This window comes from Brassica napus, chromosome C4, assembly GCF_020379485.1.
Source record: "Brassica napus cultivar Da-Ae chromosome C4, Da-Ae, whole genome shotgun sequence".
Lineage (NCBI taxonomy): Eukaryota > Viridiplantae > Streptophyta > Magnoliopsida > Brassicales > Brassicaceae > Brassica > Brassica napus.
The window spans coordinates 39,456,826-39,463,440 of NC_063447.1; positions in this window are offsets into that span (position 1 = coordinate 39,456,826).

Sequence of the window (6,615 nt, forward strand, 5' to 3'; positions counted from 1 at the left end):
TTGAAGCAAATAAAAGAAAAAGTCTCACCAAGGCGATGTAAAGATTTTGATTGATAGCATATTTATTATTTCACGGTTTCTGATTCATACGCCCTTCAAACCAATTTCCTGCAGTGAGCCTAAAGGAGTCGCCATTTATTCAGAAAGGGTGAAGCTTTCGTTGAACCCACCAACTTCTTACGGCGCTAGTACCTGAGTGAAAAAAGACAGTGGAATTTTGTGTCAAAAACTACAAATTTATTCAAAAGATCAAAAGAAAACAAAAACATTTAAAATCTAAATAGGTGATACCCAACAGTTATGATTAGGGATTGAACTTCACCGCCATCACTCTATATTTATATCAAATAGGGAATGAGTTGAAAAAGGGAATCGTAAGGTCATAGCGTTGAATTTATTAATGCAACTAAATGAGGAAGAAACCGTTGTAAAATTGCAGGTATGAACCGAAGAGATTCGTGGGGATAAGAAAAATTTAAGTCAATAAAGGTTGTAAGAATCAATTGTTTTTCTGATGTGTCAATTTGATTGGTGCTGAATATTTGGCTGACGTGTACACCCTTACCATTGAGTATATTGTGCTTTTAGTATTGTTAGATTGGATAAGGTGGCACTCTATATGAAGACAGCTTGTTTACCATTATATATTGACAATGGAGGTTTGTTCGAAATGAATCACATCCCTCTAATAACGGTTATCAAATAGACATAATCGGGCCCAGGTCAAGAGATGTCGACCCAATTAGGCATTCAGCACAAAGTTAGGCCGACTTATGAGAAAAAAGAAAGAGGATACATATAAAAGAAAGACTTTTAGGACCGAGATAGATTCATTCGAAAATTTCTAATTTTTTCGCCATAAGAGGTAGGGTTTACATTAATCTTTTTGTTCTTGCCGAAATACTCATCTCTTGTACAAACTCGATCAAATCTCCTTGTAATCGTCTTTTCAATCTTAAATAAAGCATCTTTCAAATAACCTACAATCGAATTCAAGCATACCCCTGATACTTTCCGAATTCAGATTAAACAGTTGGTGTCATCTGTGGGAAAATTTGAAAGTAACGCCAAGAAAAAAGATCAATCATTATGACTGCCGATGATTTAACCAACACAGGAGGGAACTTGCCAGCAACGGATGCCACTAACATGAAGGAGATGATGAAAAGCACAATGGACCATTTTACTCAACACAAAGCCAACAAAACAACCAAAAACCGTCTTGATGTCCTCAACGCTTTCCATTATTTGTTGTTTCCTCATCAGATCCACATCTTGCACACTGCATTTCACATTAGTTGATGGTGGAATCTTTGTTAGGATGAAAAAACCAGATCAATGCATGTCCACTGAGTCTTTCCACAAACAGTTGACAGTATCCAGCGTCTTTCTCTTCGTCGGTAAAGTACGCTCGTTCCATGGCTATGTTAAATTTGGTTATGTGATCCGTAGGATCGGAGTGGCCTGAGAAGGACAGAACATGTAGTTTGTTCGTCTGATGAATTTTGATGTCAGTGATTTTCTTTGTGAAAGGAGTTTTTAAAGTTGCAGCGAGAACACGTTTGACCTCGGGGGCTGAACTAGTTACTTTATGGATCTTTGAGGTAATATCTTGTACTGAGTTCTGGAGATCGACGATTTGCTGGTTCTCAATCTAATGGTTTGTTGTTTGAGTGACTCCTTTAGTTGTAGGGTTTTCGGCACGGAAGAGCTGTCATCTTACTGTCTCAGGATCGTTGATATCCGCTGCGAGTGGCGTGATAATGTGATTTTCCCCCAGGGATTCAATTTTGGGCACTATCGAAGATCCCAATGAACTCGGGAATTTCCCTATGCAATCGAATTTTGCAAAAATAGATTTTTTTTTTGCGGATTACAACGCATATAGAAATACCAATTTAAATCATTTTTAAATTTAAGTTTAGTGTATCCAAATAAATGTACAACTAGATGAAGTGAGATTTTTATAATATTGTTTGTTTATTAAATAGTTTTAATATTTTGCAACTCTACAATCTTTACCAACTATAAAATGAAGAATAAAAATGTTGGTCTCTTAAAATTATAGCCCATTTTAGTTATTTTTAAGACTTCAAATGCACAAAAGAAAATTATGTTTTGCGTCCGACACAAACCACCAAAACCAGATAGGCAACATCGATTGTAAAATGACGAAAGCGGATTAGGTTTTCTATTCTCGATGTGTTTACTATTGACTCTCCATAAGTGATTTCGTTTTCTACCTCTATAAAATTGTGCTTTCGTTATCGTTTATGTTTCACTGATATAAGTTATGTTTCTTTTTTTTTTTTTAACTTCTTATATGAATTCAGTGAATTACATAAGTGTCTATTAAAAAAGATGTACATCTATAAAAATTAGTACCACTCCAGATACATATCTAAGAATCAATTTTTTGAAGAAAATCACCGGGAAACTCTATTCACAGGTTAGTGTTTAAATCTAATATATCAAGCTGTTATAGAATATAAGTGCAGACTCGAAATATAAATGTTTGTCTAGTATATATTCACCAGTTCGGTCTAAAAATCATCTTATTCTAGAACAACAAAACAAATTACTTATTTTATTAACTTACGTTTTTGAGGTTTAGTTACTTAAGAGTATACCGATGATAAAAAAATATAATATTTTACCATTTTAGTATATGTAAACTATGTATAAACTAAGAACTCTTAGATTTATTAAATGATAAATCAAAAAACTTATAATAAATAATTTAAATATCTCATTCTTACAATTATAATAGCTAGATAGGGTATTAAAGAGAAACAAATATTAGATGAATGATCAAATCTCTCATTCTTCGAATAAACTCAAAAAGAGGTGATTAGAATCTTGTCATGATATTTCATTAAAATCTTTTTAGGAACAAAAATCAAGACTAAATTATTTAATTTGAATGAAATAATATATATATATATATATAGTACTTCCAATATAAAAAAATCACTTTGATTTGAAGAAGTGTATTTCTGGGATTGTTAGGATCAAAAAACATATTACAAAACACCTAATAAAAAATAATTTGTATACATACAAGTATATACGTTAGAGTAAGCAAATAAGTCAAAACCAATTACTTTAATTTATTTACAATCATGTTTTTGGTAAATAAATAAAACTATCATTTTATTTACTTTATTTGGTATATAATTAAACTTTTATAATATTGACATAAATATATATATAGTATATTTTAATATAAATATTTATTATTGACACTTCCTACTCATATAATTTTATTATCATTTTTATATTTGATGTAACCAAAATTTAAACCGTTAATCACAAAACTTTTAATGTGAGATTTTTCAATATAAATTTAAAAATATAATATTAAGATCTCAATAATTTTTCAATACAAAATTTTAAATTAACATATTTTTATATAGTATATAATTTAATTCAAATGATATATATATAATATAAATATCTATTAATGAGACTTCATATTCATACGGTTTATGATCATTTATATTTTGCTTGAACAAAAAATTAAACTATTGATCATAAAATTTTCAGTGTGGACTTTTACCTTTTTAGTAATTTATAGTCGTTTAAAAAATTCAGAATATAATATATAACAGAAAATCTAATTTTTTTTATTATATACTTAATGTGGTTGTTTAATTTCTTTTAATAATATAAAATTAAACAAAAATGAGAGATGATACAAAAGTTGTTATCAAATATGCATTATTCATAATCATTAATTGTCATATATATGTTAATCATATTATGTTATTCCGTAGCTTTTATTTAAAGAAAAAAAATGATAAAATTCTTTTGTACACTACTAAGTAATTTGATAGTTAGTTTAATAAAAATCATAATATATATTTATATGGATCAACTTATTTTTCTAAAGATTCTAATAATCATCCTAGTGATAACACGTGCCTACGAAAACATGTTGTAAAACATTACATCATGAATTCAAGAAAATAAATCTTTAAGCATAAATTCAATACCAATAAGTAATATAAAAATAAAAATACATATTTACACTTTTCCAACTTTCCAACAATTAAACTATAAAATTTAGCTAATCGCATGCACTACAAGAAAACACAAATTTAACGACGGCCAAAATCGTCGTTATTTCCTCGGAACAGAAGGCTTACGAGGAAATGGCGATGAAAGGCGTTTCGTCGTTATATGATTGTCGTAAGAGAAGATTCGTCGCCATTTCCTCGTTAATTAGCGAGGTTATATTTTCCTCGTAAAGAAGAATTAAGTTTTCGTCGTAAAGACCACGTGGGGTTTCCACGTAACGCGGTCGTTGTGCTTCCTCGTAAGAAACTCGTAAATGATTCGTCGTAAAAGACCCGTAAAAACCTCTAAATAAATTCGTCGTAATAAAAACGTAAGGAACACGAAAAAAATTCGTCGTAATAGAATCGTAACTAAATCCACGTAAAATCCTCGTTAATTATTCCTCGATATTTCGTCGTTAATTTTCCTCGTTAATACATCGGGAATTAGCGACGAAATTACTTTGTTTTCTATTTACTGAATTTATAAATAAAAATTATATTTATTTAATTTATTAATAAAATTTTAATTGAAATTAAATCGAATAGAAAATTTTTTTTTGGCCGAATTAAAATGAAATTATATAATATATAAATAAGTTTTGAATTTTAAAATACAATAACAAAAAAAAAAACTAATGCTGCATTGCCGCGTCGTAGAATTCCTCGCTCCTTCTCGAGAGATCTTCCTCGTTGACTTGCACGGATGTCTCGCCTGGAATGGGGTTTTGTTGTCTCATGGTCCTGAACATGGCCTCCCATTCCGGATTTGTGGCCGCTATGACGTCCAAGAAGTTCTCGAGACCAGTCATACGAGCTGTGAACGACGATTTTGTCGAGGCCATCTCGTTTTGTGTCGACGACAGCTGATGTTGTGTCGTCTCCAACACGTCGCGCAGCTGAGAGACTTCATCATCCCGTCTCTGGCCATAAGAGGAAGTCGCTCTCGGAACATCGTTGACGGAACCAATCCCCAACACACGTCCCTTTTTCTTAGGAGCGACCTTAAAAAACAATAAAATATATATTAAAATTTAAATTTTAAAGTAAAATGGAATTAATAAAAAATTTATATAAAATTTACCTCCTCGTAAATTCTATCCACTTCTATTGTGGATAAGACGACGGGTGATCCGTCGGCGGACTCCTGCGCCAGCTGGGTCTCACGCTCGTCAATACGAGCTGCCACATCATTGTAGATCTTCTCAGACCTCTCATCTACAAATGCGCCCGCCTTGTTCTTGTGGGTCCGATCGAAAAGCTCCATAAGAGTCGGTAAACGTCCCAACTCCTTGGCCTAAAAATAGTTAAGAAAGTTTTTATTATATATATATATATATATATATATTAAAAATCAAAAAGTTAAATATTTAAATTACGTACCATTTCCAAACGGGCGCGGGCGTGTGGCTTTTGGCCCGTACTATGTTGCATCGCCCTGTGGCCGTGCTCATCTACCGAGTTACGGGAGGCGGAGCAAGACTGGGCGACTCTCATGGCATCAGGATCCCTCCAGTAACGGATGAGGCCATCCCACACGTCCGTGGTGATGGTTGAGGGTTTGCCCCGCTCATAGCCCTTCACGATCCAGTCACCCTTCTAGTTGGAGACCGTGTCCAACAAACGTTTCTTCGCCTTGTCGATAAACTCTTTCCGCACCTTCTCAGTGACCCCCATGGACCAATTAAATTTTTGCTGCAAAAAAAAAATATATTAATAATTAGTTTAGAAAAATAAAATTAAAAAAATATAAATCAGGAATAAATTGTAAAAACTTACAGCGTAAATCTTGAACCACGTCCTTCTGATGTAGATCGGAGTGGATTTCCAGTTGGGATGTGCCATGGAGAAGTAACCTTTAATCGTCTCGGTTACTTCTGTTGCAAGGCAGTTATCAACCCCAAACCTGGAAAAAAAAAACAAATTCAAAGTTTTAAATATTTATTAAAGTCACAAATGAATTTTAAAAAATAAATGTAACATACATACCAAAGAGTTCCTTCAGGTCGGTCGGGGTCTATCATCGGTAAGCCTTCTCTGCCTGGCAAACCGAGAATGTCCTCAACAGTGTACTGAGAGTAAGGACAACTCGCTGGCACCATCAAATCAGCATGAACCTGATGGGCGGGCATCTGAGGAGGCACATGAGGAGCTGGCATCGGAGGAGGAGCTACCGGAGGAGGCACATGAGGAACTGATGGCGATGCCGTAGAAGAAGGCGAGACTCTCCGAGAAGATTGAGTCTCGGGGACGGTCTCCTGCTGACCCGAAGAACCGGGAGCTGAAGAAGAACCGGGAAGTGAAGGCGGGTCTAACCGACTACCCAGTGGACCGAACATCTGCGAGTAGTGAGCACTACGCTGGTGCCTACGAATAGTCTGCAAAATTTAAATTTCTAAATTAAAGTCAAGAGTAAATAAAAAATTATGAACAGTATTAACTACGTAATTAATAAAATGAGGAAACCTAAATTTTGTAAACTAATTTTGTAATCTAAATTCCCTAAACTAACCACCTAATCTAAATTCCCTAAACTACTTAGAGAGGAAAGAGAGTT